This window comes from Perca fluviatilis, chromosome 17, assembly GCF_010015445.1.
Source record: "Perca fluviatilis chromosome 17, GENO_Pfluv_1.0, whole genome shotgun sequence".
NCBI classification, from domain to species: domain Eukaryota; kingdom Metazoa; phylum Chordata; class Actinopteri; order Perciformes; family Percidae; genus Perca; species Perca fluviatilis.
In genome coordinates this window covers 23,167,667-23,182,991 of record NC_053128.1, presented here as the reverse complement: position 1 = coordinate 23,182,991, position 15,325 = coordinate 23,167,667, and the positions used below count along the sequence as shown (strand labels likewise).

At 39.3% G+C, this 15,325-nt stretch overlaps 1 protein-coding gene across 2 annotated transcripts in view; it reads right to left on the bottom strand.

Annotated features, from left to right (window-relative positions):
- Positions 1 to 13,505, bottom strand: part of slc45a2 (solute carrier family 45 member 2) — a 33,444-nt gene extending 19,939 nt beyond the window's left edge. Inside the window, exon 1 of one of the 2 annotated variants that reach the window (XM_039779841.1) lies at positions 13,311 to 13,505. The gene's annotated coding sequence lies outside the window, so the exon portion shown is untranslated. Of the gene's footprint in view, positions 1 to 4,553; positions 4,929 to 13,310 lie in introns of those variants that run through there. The other variant, XM_039779842.1, reaches the window with a different exon arrangement.
- Between the last annotated feature and the right edge of the window lie 1,820 nt (positions 13,506 to 15,325).

Sequence of the window (15,325 nt, the reverse complement as noted above, 5' to 3'; positions counted from 1 at the left end):
AGTCCTAAGCAGCGTGACAGGTCAGCCTGGATTGATGTGCAAATTACATCTGTCCAACTGAAAGTCTGATTGTTGTAAACCATCATATACCAGTATAAGACAGTACACAATAATGTGGGATAATGGGCTAAAATAATAACCACAATGCACCTATATGGAAAGACAGACACAGAAAAGACTCACATGACCTGTCAGTTTTGAGGCATTTGTACTTTTTTATTTTATAATACTTTTTACTTCTACTCCACTACATTTTAGAGGGAAATCGAGCATTGTTGACAGCTGGAGATACTAGTTAATTTTTAGAATCATGTTTTACATTATAAAACATATGATTATTAAAAACTACATGCATCCCCCCCTACAACTAATAAACGCTTTGAAAGCTCTAAAATGCATGCCTGTGAAGAGAGCGTGTAAGCAGAGACACAGAAGAACAAGAACACACCAGGCAGGTCGAGATACTGTTGTGGAAGTTTAAAGCGGATTGGATACAAAAGATTTCCCAAGCTTTAAACATCCAAGGAGCACTGTAAGCGATAATATTGAAATGGAAGGAGTATCAGACCACTACAAATCTGAAGACCGGCCGTCCCTCTAAACTTTCAGCTCATACAATGAGAAGACTGATCAGAGATGCAGCCAAGAGGCCCATGATCACTCTGGATGAACTGCAGAGATCTACAGCTGAGGTGGGAGACTCTGTCCATAGGACAACAATCCGTGTATACTGCACAAATCTGGCCTTTATGGAAGAGTGGCAGAAGAAAGCCATTTCTTAAAGATATCCATAAAAGTGTTGTTTAAAGTTTGCCAAAACCACCTGGGAGACACACCAAACATGTGGAAGAAGGTGCTGTGGTCAGATGAAACAAAATCGAACTTTTGGCAACAATGCAAAACGTTATGTTTGCGTAAAAGCAACACAGCTCATCACCCTGAACACACCATCCCCACTGTCAAACATGGTGGTGGCAGCATCATGGTTTGGGCCTGCTTTTCTTCAGCAGGGACAGGGAAATGGTTAAAATTGATGGGAAGATGGATGGAGCCAAATACAGGACCATTCTGGAAGAAAACCTGATTGAGTCTGCAAAGACCTGAGACTGGGCGGAGATTTGTCTTCAACAAGACAATGATCCAGAACATAAAGCAAAATCTACAATGGAATGGTTCACAAATAAACATATCCAGGTGTTAGAATGGCCAAGTCAAAGTCAGACCTGAATCAATCGAGAATCTGTGGAAAGAACTGAAAACTGCTGTTCACAAACGCTCTCCATCCAACCTCACTGAGCTCGAGCTGTTTTGCAAGGAGGAATGGGCAAAAATGTCAGTCTCGATGTGCAAAACTGATAGAGACATACCAAGCGACTTACAGCTGTAATCGCAGCAAAAGGTGGCGCTACAAAGTATTAACTTAAGGGGCTGAATAATTTTGCACGCCCAATATTTCAGTTTTTTATTTGTTTAAAAGGTTTGAAATATCCAATAAATTTCGTTCCACTTCATGATTGTGTCCCACTTGTTGTTGATTCTTCACAAAAAATTACAGTTTTATATCTTTATGTTTGAGGCCTGAAATGTGGCAAAAGGTCGAAAAGTTCAAGGGGGCCGAATACTTTCGCAAGGCACTGTATCTTAAAAACAACATGTTTAAAGATTAAAGCAGCGATTTTCAACCTTTTAGGCGTGTGATCAATTACAAAAAAACTGTCTATTACTGAAAAGACCAACACTACAGGCATTGTCGGGTATTCCTCTGTGCCATTGACCTCCATTGATGTGCAAAACCTATTTAATACACAGTGAGTCAGTCACATGTTGGGTGAGATGTTCCTTCATTACAATGAATACAGCCACTGTAGTTTAAATCAATCCCACATACATTGTGCCTAGAGCAGCAAATCTGTATTTATTCACAGCAGAAAATATTCCCCAACAAATGCACTACATACTGTACTCCTGTGTGAGTAATGTTTGCTAAAATCTACAGGACTAAGCTGTTTTAGGAAATAATTTAGTCTTATTATTAAAGGGGCGTTATGCAGTTTTGGCCATTTCTTCTATGTTTGCTCGCAGGTTTCTCTATAGAGCTCCTCCTACAGCTTCGGAATAGATATTTGGCAGCTCCTATGTTTACTTGTGTCTGACTGCTCGCTCGGTCAGTCTGCCGTTTCCTCTTTCTTCCTCCGACAATGCTTTCCTAGCTTTCCGTTTCTTTTTTGCCAGCTCAGCCATGACGATAGTGTGAAAAACTCCATCACTACCTTGTTAGCCGGATCCTAAATGGGCGTATGTGTGCAGTGCCATGAAGCAATTCATTACATCGCAAGACCTGATATCACGCGATACTTCCTGATGCTGAGGCTAGCGGCTCGCCGACCGAAAGTTGCAAGGGTGGTTTTTCCGCTCACAGGCACTAGGGGGAAGCGAGACGACCACCATTGAACTCGAAAAAAGTCATATAACCTTTCCAATGACTCCGAAGCTGTTCAGTTAAGGTAAATTAAGCTAAAAAAAACTGCATAGTTCCCCTTTAAAGTATATATTTGTGACCTGGTTTTAAAAGATATGCGTCTTCGGTAGGAACCAATGAGCACCACAGACAGAGTTAGAAAGTCAGAGACTGTTGAGAGACAGTCTAACACATTGCTGGTTTAGGTGTTTTGATAGGATTTGTTAACAATAGCAAACTATATAGAATATTGCCAGCCTTATCCCTCAAGTAACATTTTGAGTGTGCAGGATTATTTTTTTAAGTGTAGTATTGCATCTTTTACACATGGGAAGAGAGATAAGCAGCATCCTGATATTTAGGTGATCAATTAACAATGCAATGCAATCACAGGCAATGGATGTGCCTCTAATTAGAGGTTTTACCGCTCAGTCCTGTCCATAAAGCTGCATGATGCAACAACAAACTGCATTATTTTTTCTCCTTAGGGTTGGATTGTGAGCTGAAGTATCCTGCCTTAATTAAGTGTTGATGTTTTGGAGAAAATAAAGTCGTAACATAATGCATCATCAATAATCTGACAGTTTGTCAAATACTCTTACTCAGTTTCTTGCTAAGGAGTATCTGTACGTCAAATATGAAGCAACAGATGTAAAGCTTAGCTTAGCATGAGCTGAAAGCAGTGGACAAAGCTAGCTTGGCTCTGGCCAAAGGTAGCCTATAGCAAAAGCTGCCCAACACCTCTGAAGCTCACTAATTAACATGCTTTATCTTGTAAAAAACTGAAGCACAAAACAAATTGTGGCTTTATAGGGGCAGCCATTTCTCCCCATTTCCAGTCATTATGCTATGCTAAGGCAACGTCTCCTGGAACCGACAGTGGTATCAGACTCATTTTATCTTGGCAACAAAGAGAATAAGCGTATTTTCCAAAATATCATAAGATTGCTGTAAAAGATGTCTTATTTAAGCTTCTGGAACTTAAACCAGTCTATGTGTTGTTGTGCCTGAAAAGTGAAAGCACTTTGCAAGGCCCATTGCTAACACAGCAAATTACCTCCAAAAGTAGGGTCCCTGTAACTGTTCGAAAAGCATGACGTTGCTTCGAGCTAAATGCTAACGTCAGCATGCTAGCATGCTCCCAATGACAAAGATAACATGCTGATATTAAGCAGGTATAACATGCTAGCATGTTAACATTAGCTAAGTAGCACTAAACGCAAAGTAGGCCTACAACTGAGGCTGTAACAAATTCAGATTTTGCCATGATGATGCTAGTCTGGGATCACCAATGTTATTACAATTCCTCCTGAGCAGGACATTTCATGGCAATCCATCCAATATTTGGATCAAAGGGGATCACACTCTGATATCCAGAGCTGCTAGCAGATTTAAATCAACATTTAATGAGTTTTTGTTCCTCTATGTCTAAAGGTCCTTAATATTAGAAAGCGGACAATCCGATTTTCCACTTACACGTTAGCTCATAAAGCAGCAGCTGCTATTTGAAACTGTTGGAGGTTATCTTCACATCTGTGCTGCTGGAAATCAAAGCCTGAATGACATCTTGACATTCCCCTTGTTAAATATAAAAGTAATTCAAGTAGTCCATCCATTTATCCTCCACATCATTTGTAACTTTTACAACAGCCATTGTGCCTGACCACTTAAAAAATTGATTAGTTCAAACTGTACTAGTGTCGACCGGTGTGGCAGTTCGCTGAGGCATCGCGTTGCTCGCTGTGGCCGAGCCAACCCCTTTTTATTGCCTTCCCCTCAGCAAACCCCCGGCCCTACTAGTGCCCTCTTTTGCCGTACGGACGAACGCCAGTTGCCCGTCAGCGGGGCGGATGTTTTGACCTATACTAAAAAGGAGTTGCTTTTGACGCTTTTGATTAATTTTAGTTTATAGAGACACACACGCCCTCCGTCTAAGGAGAAGCCCTCGCCCGGATCAGGGAACCCGAAGGCGAGACAAGAGGTTAGATACACACTACACCAGACGTCCCCAAAAACACGGGCTCTTATCCCCCTGTATATGACAAGCACTGCCCGAGGGGATCTTTAAAACCAATGATTTTTCTTTAGTACTTACGGTCTGTTAGCCGTCCTCCCAGGGTCACCGGAGGTCCCTTCCTTCTCAAGGACGCCCGCCTTGCCCTTCTTGGTCGCCCGACTGAGAGAGGGGGATGCTCAGAGGCTCTGACCAGGCCGCGCGGATAGGGAAATGCACTCCCACTAGGAGATAACAGGAGGTCTGCATGTCCAAGTCGATCCCCGCCGGGAGGCAACTCTCCAAGGGCGGTTAAAGAGGAGTCACTAACCCCCGTAAGGGAGGAAACCCCACCCGCTTGACAGCGGGCGGCACGATCCCAGAGAAAATAAAGAACTAGCAAAGATTGGGTCCCCTAGTCTAAAATCAGACTCAGGTGATTTTTATTATTTTGTGACAAAAGCAGAAATTAAAAGCAAGTGGTCCTTTACAACATAAAACTAAAAATAAAAATAAAGATAAAGCCTCCGCTCTAACAGAGGTATTTAAGGCTGCTTCTCTTTTCCTCCTGGCCCTGTCTCTCCCACACTCATAAACGAGCAGGTAATCTCCTTCTTCGATCTCGAAGAGGGTAAATAAATCTTCCCCACAACGCAACGAAGAGAGCGTCTGGGTAAAAACTAAGAGAGAAGAACACTTTTTGGCCTCTGTATAACAGAGGTATTCGAAGCCGCTTCTCAGAGATAGTCTTTTTTCTTTTTTTTCCCTCCCTTACACTCAGCGAGCGCAAGGGAACCCCTCTCCAGCTGGGAGAGTGATAATGAATCTTCCCCAAAACACAGAAAGTGCAAGGGTAGATGGAGAAGGCTTCATGGTATCCCGATGCCACGTAAAGCACTCGGTAAAAGAGCCCGAAGGAAGCCCAAAAGGGACCCAAAAGGGACCCAAAAGAGGGGCTCACCCGAAAGGGGCCGCTACTCGGCAAAAACACTCATATTTATACACAAAAAACATTTTACTCTTCCCAAAGTTATCAAAAGGGACGTACTATATGTACTTCCATATCCTTGTAAGGTAATGTAGGAAACACTTCACAAATAACGTAACAGTAATGAACTTCATGAACTCTACAGCTCGTGTGCTGTGTATGGCCACACACGTGCCTTCAAGACGCACACACACACAGCTGCATGCACCCATCAAGGGCGCAGCTCCTGCCTGTGCCCTTATCTGTCTAGGTGCTTTCCTACACTTTACTGTTTCTCAAAGAAAACTCTTTCTGTCCTAAAATGCAAAAACAGATCTGTATGTAAGCAAAAGACAGATTAATATATAAGCAAGATATATGTTATTTTTTTGGGGGGGTTTCAACACACACTCTAAGCAATGATATAATTTGCTTTTCAAAACACATCTATTTAAGTGATTATATGGTTATCTTGTTAATATTGACAACGCTATATATGTTGTAAAGCAAGAAATGACATGGATTCTGCTATTTCTTTGTTTTTGAGTTTTCATCTGGCCTCACGGACAACACTAGAAAACCTCAGAATTACATCCTTAAGATTGACAGAATCTTTGAACTTTACACTCAGGTTCTAGTGTTTGAATGCAGCATTCATCCATTCATTAATAATATCATTTTGAGAAGTTTCATTCTGGCTTTAGAGATGACCTGAATAACAAAACTACTACATATCAAAAAATTACTTTAATGGACTCTAAAGAGAAATAATTGCCTTCCCTAATTTATCTTAATTATGTCTATTTTCCTTTAGAACCACTGTCTATCATAAGTAGTGAGGATTAATTATCTTTTTAATTCTGTCTTCCCCTAATATATTCAATTCACCCTTAAATGAATCTTGTTGTTTAAATATTCTGTGATATTGTATTATTTCATATCATGCGTATGTGTGTGCATGTGTGTGCACGTGTGCGTATGTGTGTGTGTGTGTATATGGATCAAACAGTTATACCATCTACCTAACGGGGAAAGCTCATATTCTCTGTAAAGAACATATTGTTATTAAATAGGCAGAATTCCATATATGGCAATAATATGGCATTTCCATTTGCAATATTGACATCAATGTCAATTCTCCTTTGATAGCCACAACATTTTTAGTCCAGGCTGAAATATATCAATGAGTATTGGATAGATCGCACTGTAAATTTGTATGGACATTAATGTTCCTTCATGAATTGTAATCACGTTGGTGAAAAACATTTCATTTAGTGCCATTATCAGGTCAAAATATGAATTTGTCCAATACTTTTATTTGTGACCACCTACTTGAAAAACTCAACTGTAGTTTGTTGCTAATTATCTAATATTACCATGCTAACACACTAAACTAGGATGGTGTAAACATTACACATGCTTAACATGTTAGCATTTAGTGCAAAGCTAAGCCTACAGCCTCACAGAGCTGAAGACTCTTAGCATTATTGACCTCAGTCCTAGAGAGAGAATTAGAAGGTATCCTGGGATTTTGAGTAACCATACCTGTCATTGAAGGAGGCAGAGCTCCAATTATTGGGGAGATACTTTCGTCAAAATCCGACAAAGTAACTACAAAGACTGTGGAAAGAGAACATTTTACAATTTTAAGAGAGCATCTTTGACTTACACTTTAATTAGTTAACTGGCCTGCCCAGATAATCATAACGTTGGGAAATAATGCAAGGGTCTACCCTCCCCCCATACCACTTATGGATGAGTTCTTCACCAAACCATAAAATCACGAGTGCTCTTCTGTGGTCGGTTACAGCAGCACTTTAAGCTAATCAAGTGATGATCCATGTGATCCCCAGGGAGGGACACGGATACTAAAGAGGGATGGGAGTAAAATAATTATATTGTAATGTAATTTTCTGTTTCCTGAATGCTAGCCAGAAAGAAATTCATATGAAAGAAAACAGGCATGATTCATCGCCTATGAGATTGCTCAGAGTGCACACACATTTGAGGGCATATTGATAAACAGTACACATGCGTGCACATCTATGTGTGCTGTCATCTCGCAGATTAAAGTGCGTTTCTGATCCTCCTATCATCATAGCTGAACTTGTACATAATAGCAATTGTTTTATCAGACAATGGATAGGAATTTGAGGATTCTGGGAAATTATAATGAAAATGTTTTTGTGACATCGTATAAAAATTATTCATTGATTAATCGAGAAAAGAATCGGCAGATAATGAAAATAACCTGCTAGTTGCAGCCCAAGACGTAAGTAGTACCGAGTGGTCTTAAAAACAATACAAATGAAGAAAGAAAAAGATAACTTTGGGAGAGTACATGTCATATAACTACGATGATTTAATAATACAGATTACGTAATCTATTGCTCCATATTGAAAAGCTTGCAACAATTGTGTTAAAAGTTTAGTCTGTCAGCAAATCAAATGTCATTTTAATGAATTTTGTTAAAAACATTTAGAAGAACCACTCCACAATGCACTTAAGTCCATAGTACTCCTACTTATGATAAAATATGTTGTGACAATTTGGAGCTTAAGAACTGTGTCCTGCACAATGGAGATTTAATAGTCCAAAACTATGGTGAACAATTCAGTCTACATATATATATATATCAAACCGTGTTTGAAGCCTACACTAATCTCATTCTATATGCTTACAGTCAGTTGGCCTGGCGTGGTGAGAGTCAGATGTTTGGAGTCACACAAAGACATTCCTCACATACCTTGAGGTGTAAAACTGAACTGCTTATGGGATGGTACATTCATGAAGTGGAAGACAACTGGTGAACAAAGCTGTTAACTGTTATTTAAAGATGAAGGAAAAGGCTTTGTTGTGTAAGGGTAAGAACATTTATGTAAGATGTGATAGGACACCACCACACTGTTAGAAAGATAATAGTCGGTAAAATGGCATTATAGCCCACCGTAGTATCCACGTTGCTTAGTGACAAGCAGATGACTTCCGACCACGCTGGGAACCAGGATTATTAATATATTGTTGTCAGCCAAATATTTTTCTTCCAACTATTATTACAATGTTAAATTGATTGTCAAATTAGTTGCCACTTCATTTTATTTGCATAACTTTTTGATATTAATGAACGTCCATTACATTCAAGCCATTGCCAAATGAGTGTGCGGTCACGGAAGGCTTGTATCATGTGGACGCTCTGCAGATGTTTTATGAGGAATGACATGTAATTATGGATTCTAACTTAAGTTAAACACATAAAAAAGATCTCCAATTGTGTCAGAGCTAGTTTAGCTAATTTTAGACATATAAGACACCAGTTACCAATAGCTGCTGCTAAACTTTTTTTGCATTCAATGATCTCAACATATATCTAACTGTTCTCGCTTGTCCCACAAATAGCCTCCCAAAAAACCTTAATACCCCTTAAAAAAAAACCTTTAAAAATTCTAAAAAAAAAAAAAAACCCCCAACCTATTAACCTTTGACAGTTTTCTCCATTTTGTAGACATGTGCCTAATGTATTGACCCATGATTTTGCACAACCACCACACAAGCAATGTGTGTCATTTTGTAGAGATAATGTAAGGGTCTCCATGACTTCTGTAAGAGGTGACTGTGACACTCAATTTAGGAAGACTACATTTGGCCAATCAGCTTTTTCCATTTACAGCAGTAGAAAAGTGGAACTTAATTCCAAGATTGTGCAAGTCTCAGCAGTTTTAAAATGTCCTTAAAGACTTGGCTGAAGGAGAAACAACTATGTGATCATTGATCTTTTTATGACATGGAATTTATATATTTTTTATATATTTATATACCGGTTTATACGTTATGTAATGCTGGTTATATGTTAAGTTTCTATCTGTTTTGACAGTATTGTCTGTTTTGTCTATATTGTCCTTTTATCTCTCTTGCCCAGGGACCACAGATGTAAATTAGCTGTATAGCTAACTCTGGTACAGGGCTTGAACTGTGCATGGTCCCTGACAAATAAACTAAACTAAATTATCAAGTTCATTAGTCCTCGAGGAGATGCATAATGCCTTTTGGTTAGAAACAATGAATGTAAACATGTTGGATGCCTTTAATTATTTCAGTGTTGTGCTTATATGCTGCATTTCCTGTTAATTTGTGTTTCAAAACAATGACCCCATAGCAACTCTGTTGCCAGGTAGCGGCCTTAGGCTGTTCGAGGGCTAAAAAATAAAAAGGGCATCAGCTGCATGTGGTGGTGCACCAGCCTGCAGAAAGTTCTCTACTACTTAGGGCAGCCTGTATGGCACTGCATCATGTTTTCAGGTTATTTAGTCCATGCTGTCAACACTAACCACTGGACGTTGTAATGAATCACACTGAAGTGTATTATTCAGACTACCCAATTTATCTTTGAAAAGACATGTTGCTGCTGAGATTTTTTTTTAATGCTATTTTGTGGTTGATTTGAGCACCACAAATTCCACTCACCTCATTTCACATTTCGTTTAGTTTGGTTGAATCGAACCAGAGTTTGTTTGCCCCGCTGGTGCAGTTCATTTGGGCAGGTGAGACCGCGGCAATCAAACTCTGGTGCGAACCAAAAGCGGAGCAGACAAGCGTACCGAGACCAGCTTGAAGAGGTGGTCTCGGTACGCTTTCAATCGAACTCTGGAGCGGTCCGTTTGTGGTGAGAACGTGATCCGTACTCAAACCGCACCAACAATACACACTCTGCAAGTCTGAGCTAATGTCTCCTGTAGTCAGGTGTGTTTAGCAGGGTTTCTATCACAGAAATAGACGGCAGTCAAGCTTGCCGTCCGTCACTCGCATCTCCGTGGTCAAACCAGCTGCCGCTAAAATTGGAGACAGATGCCGGCAGAGCAGAACGAAGTAACGTCTCTCGCGAAACAATGTCTGATCATTTTAATGAAATGAGCTGGTTTTACCATGGAGATGCAAGAAATATGCACTAGTCCAAAACACAGGACCTTCTTCCTGTATTTACTTTCTTGCCCCAGACACATTCGACCAATTGCGTAATTTGTAATGTGGCGATTTGGTAGGCTTGGATTTTTCCAGGTGTGAAACCAAACCAATCCGAACCAAGGGAAAATCAGAGTTTACAAACTCACCAACTGATTCGGACCAAAGCAAATGAACTACAGGTGTGAAAACGCCCTAGAAACAGATATCTTGAAACTTTGACAAGAAACATCGAAAGTAGACACCACCAGAGGCAAGTGAGAAACGTTTTGAGCGAACTGACCTTTTAAACCTTTGCACATTTCACCTCTCTGCTGATTCAAATTTGAAAACCAAATAACATGGGCATTGTTTTATTAATATATATATTTCAACATTTTGTACTCATTTCGGAGCCACGTTTACGAGTATCCTGATGAGACAGTTCATTGCAAGTCATGACATTCTTAATGCTGACCTTATACAGCTTAAAACAAATTGGCTCATGAAAATATGCACAATGGAATAAACTTATAATCTGCACTATATCCTATTACCTAAAATCCATAAGCTTACTGTTCAGCTACAAAGTCCCTCAACATTTAGTTTCTTAGCTGTTTCCGTTGTTTGCTGCTGCCTGTTTCTAGCCATCGCTCCTTCACATCCTGTGTTCGTATTGGGATAACACATTTATCTCACATTTCATGCATGAGGACATTTTTAACATTTTATCATAGGGATCAACCAAAACTGTTTTTTCAAGGCCAATACCGATTACTAGTAGTTAATTAAACCAATAACCAATATTTGGAACCAATATGCATTTACAGTGAAAATGAAAATCTTTAAGTCAAAACTAAGATTTTGGAATGTTACAAACTCCAACACAAAACTTTAAATGCTTTCAGCAATTATTTAATAAATTAGAAACTTTCAACATAATACACATTAAAAGATAGTCAGATAGTGTTGTGGGCGGGACATTAAAGCTATAGTGCATAGCCTATAATCGGTCTAGCCCCATTTCATTTTCATTTTTATTTATTTTACAAATATTTTATACAGCCAGGATTAACTTTAAATGTCCCTCCAACAGCAATGGCTAATTTAGTATTTCAATAAGCTCTCAAACTCAGCAAAGGTGTTTTGGATCATGTTGCAAACACCAGAAAAATATTTAAAAATATCGACATAATTTATGTAAATCAAATGCAGTGAGTTCATTAATTATCATTAGGAATCTCTCCACATAGTGTCTGAGCATTTAATCAATCATTTAAAACCTTCAGCAGAACCACCGGGCTGCAGCGAAGTGATGGAATGATTATTCCATATGTGACACCAAGCAAAAATCCCCAACAATCTAGTTTGTCACCTGAGGAGGTTTCTTCTTTTGAATAATAAAACATACTTATCTCGTATTTCAATTATTTATTGCTTATTTAATGACTTTCGTCACTCCTGGGCCCTGACTGTTTATCATGGATACTGCAGAAATACACAGTATATGCAATCACATATTAGTTTTTCTTGGAAATATAACTGTAATACTGTAAATGTGGTGATTCATGTTTTAAATTCCCCTTAATAAACTCGTCTTCCATTTTGTCCTCCACCTTTGTAACCTTTTCTCTGCTCTGCCAGCTTTATGCAGTCAGGTCTATTTTTCTTGAGACATACAGAGCAAAACAATTTTTTTGTGTTTGTCATTAGTAAGAGAGAGCAGAAAGGATGGACCTAATGTGTTGTGCTGTCTCTGTTCACCTGTACCATGTTTTAATGCAGCTAAATTCACAATCTAGTGATTCTCATTTAAATAATTTCCTGTCTCTGTTGTCAGACAATGGAATGAGTATGAAATCTATGAGTATGAAATCTGACCAGGCAGCCTTTTCCAACCAATTATTCTATAATCACAACATCACCAAAAGATAAACTGAAAAAAGCTGTGCGATGTTCATTTAAAATGAGTGACATTCGAGAAAGTCAGAGGCAATAAATGGTTGTCATGTTAAAGTAAAGCCATAATAAAGAATCTGTTACCACATCTAAATGAACTGCAAATGTGTATTTATGTTGGTAAAACAAAAAATATCAGCAAAACAACTCTCAACTACAGATGCAGCTGCTAAAGAACAGACACTCCGCTTCTAAAATGCTTTCAGTGGACATAAAAACAATGACTACGTTTACATGCAGCCAGGGGCGGATCTAGAAAAATATTTCTGGGGTGGCGAGAGGGGGGCAGGAATTTTTGAGGGGTGGCAACATATGTCAGACGTATATTTACTGAATTTAATCAGTTATCACAGTTTGATGAGAAATAGTGTGTACACACTACAAAAGGGCACAGGCTGCCATTTACAAACTCATACAGACAAACTTCATCTCATGCAATCAATGTCCTGCATTTGGGGTTTCATTTGAAACAGTTCATATTAGGAATAAGTGACCGTACAATGTGATCTCACTTAATAGGAGATATAGAAGTATGATAGAAGTAAGGGGCATTATCACAGGAAAGGCATTAAGGTAAGACGAGATGAGTGGCAGATGTGTCAGTGTGAGAGGGGAAGCAAACTGTTTTGGACTGTGTCAGAGAGGAAGCATTTCAGGCAGCATTTGTACAAGTTAGGAACTGTCATTGATTAGTTCTAACCATCAGACTGTGTTAACACACTAACATTTTAGCCTGGGAGAGTATTTTTAGATTAATTTGTTTATTTTTTGTTTTATTTATATATTTTTTGTTTTATTTATATATATATTTTTTTTTTTATATTTAATCTGAGCAATAGATCTAAAATACATTCTACACAAAATATAAAAACTCATCTCCCCATCTCATCAAACTTTCACACTGACAACTTTCCCTAATTATTCATATTTAAGCTTTGTCATTTGTTGTTCTTATTCATTTCTAACTTAGTATACTATGCATCAAGAATTTCCATACCGTGTGGACCAGCTTGACTGGAGATGGTTGGTGATGGCCCAGGCACTCTGCTTTCCCTTTCACTGTCTGAGCCCTGCACGTTCTCTTGTCTCTCGCTTTCTCCTTCCTCCTCTCGGTGATGCTCTCCCTCCATATCTTCACCGGTGTGGTCTTCTCCCACCTCCTCCTGTCCCTGGTCGCCTTGGCCTTGTATTCTGTCTCTGTCACGTTTCTGTTGCCCATATCTCTCTCCTTCCACCTCTTTTCTATCTCCTTCCACCTCTTCTCTCTCTCCTTCCACTTCTTTTCTCTCTCCTTCCACCACATCTTCTCCATCTACCTTGCTCACTTGTTCATTTTCTATTTCTCTCGCCTTTCTCTTTGGAGACAAAAACTGAATATGCTACATTTCCTCTTCATTTCTGTACGATTCAAAGTAACGATGTTTTCCTTGACAGACGTTGAATCAATATTATCTTTTGTAGCCTACATTACACAGAACAAACGTCAGACCCTAAGTAACATTGTAGGCCTATAGTTGGCGAAATAACGTTCTTCAACCTGATTTTTATCATCTCAAAATCAGCATCGCAACTATGCTAGCACTGTGCTTTCGTTATGATTTCATTTCTGGATAGATAGTTAATCCGTTTTGACCTCTTTCCTCCTGTGTCTCCATTCATCGCGACTCCTGGCTCCCTCGCTTCACGCCACTCAGTTTTCCAAACAAAACAGGCTCTCTCCGCTCTGGCGTCATCTTATGCTGCATTCACTGTAATCGGACATTGGAGATGCACGCTGTAAATTGTCAAATTGGCCATAACTTTTACCGTAATTCGTTGCTGCCAACTGGGGTGGCAGCAGGGGTGGCAAGGCTTTCTTTTAGGGTGGCACTTGCCACCCTATGCCACCCCGGTAGATCCGCCCCTGCATGCAGCCAATAACCCAGGGCTCCACACTAACTTTTTGCCTTGGTTGCACTGGTGCGCCTAACTTTTTTTATTTAGGTGCACCAGCACAAAATTTAGGTGCACCCAAATTTTTCCTCGCATCGCCGTAACGCTGAATGGCGATACACGATATATAGCTCTGTATTTTTTTACAAAGTGGGCTAAATGTTCAGTTTTAAGTCAAAGCCACTTTTCACAAGCTCTTTTATTAAAACAGATTGTGATTAAAATAAAATGCAAAGAAAGGGTTTTCTTTACCAGTTTGAAAATATACAGCTGCAACACATGTAAATGAAAGTTATCTAAAATAAATAGCCTGAGAAAGCTCCTTCATAAGCTTTCAACAACAATAACAGACTGATTAAAAGAGAAATAGGACGCCCGGATAGCTCAGTTGGTAAAATAGAGGTTTGACTCCGACCAGGCCGGGGGAACTCATATTAATGTTAAAAAACCTCATAAAGTGAAATTTTCATGCCATGGGACCTTTAAATAAAGAGTCAATGTGGATTTACATATTGCAATAATATCATAATCACAATCTACAATGAATCATTGTGAAAACTAAAATGTACGACTTTGGCCAGGTCATCATCAAAAAAGCAAATTAGTACATTCATGATTTTGTCCATGCTGATATTAGCTGCTTTATTTACAATTATTAAAAAGTGGCATTGTTTATTTTGCTAGACGTCTAAACTCTGGGACAAGGCCGTTTAAATACCTGCCATGCTGATTCCAAACAGACAGCTTTATCAAGGCAGTTTGGGCTTCAGATAGTTTTACAAATCATGATCCGCTATGAACGAGCACACACGTATTGTTTGTATCACGGTCGGTCAGTAAAGGAACAGTCACATTCTTAACGGTAGCGATCGTTGCCGGTAACGTACTCGTATTACAGAGTGCACGGACCGAAGCTTTGTGACTACCATCTAATGACTAGCAAGCACCGTCTTACCGCTGCCGCAGTCTTCCTTAACATGCGCTGCAGAAGGTTGGTGGAAGTTCGATGATTGGTCAAATCCATAGACAGTATGGTTAAATCCAGCGCATTAAAACAAATCCCATGTGAACTTTTTAAAT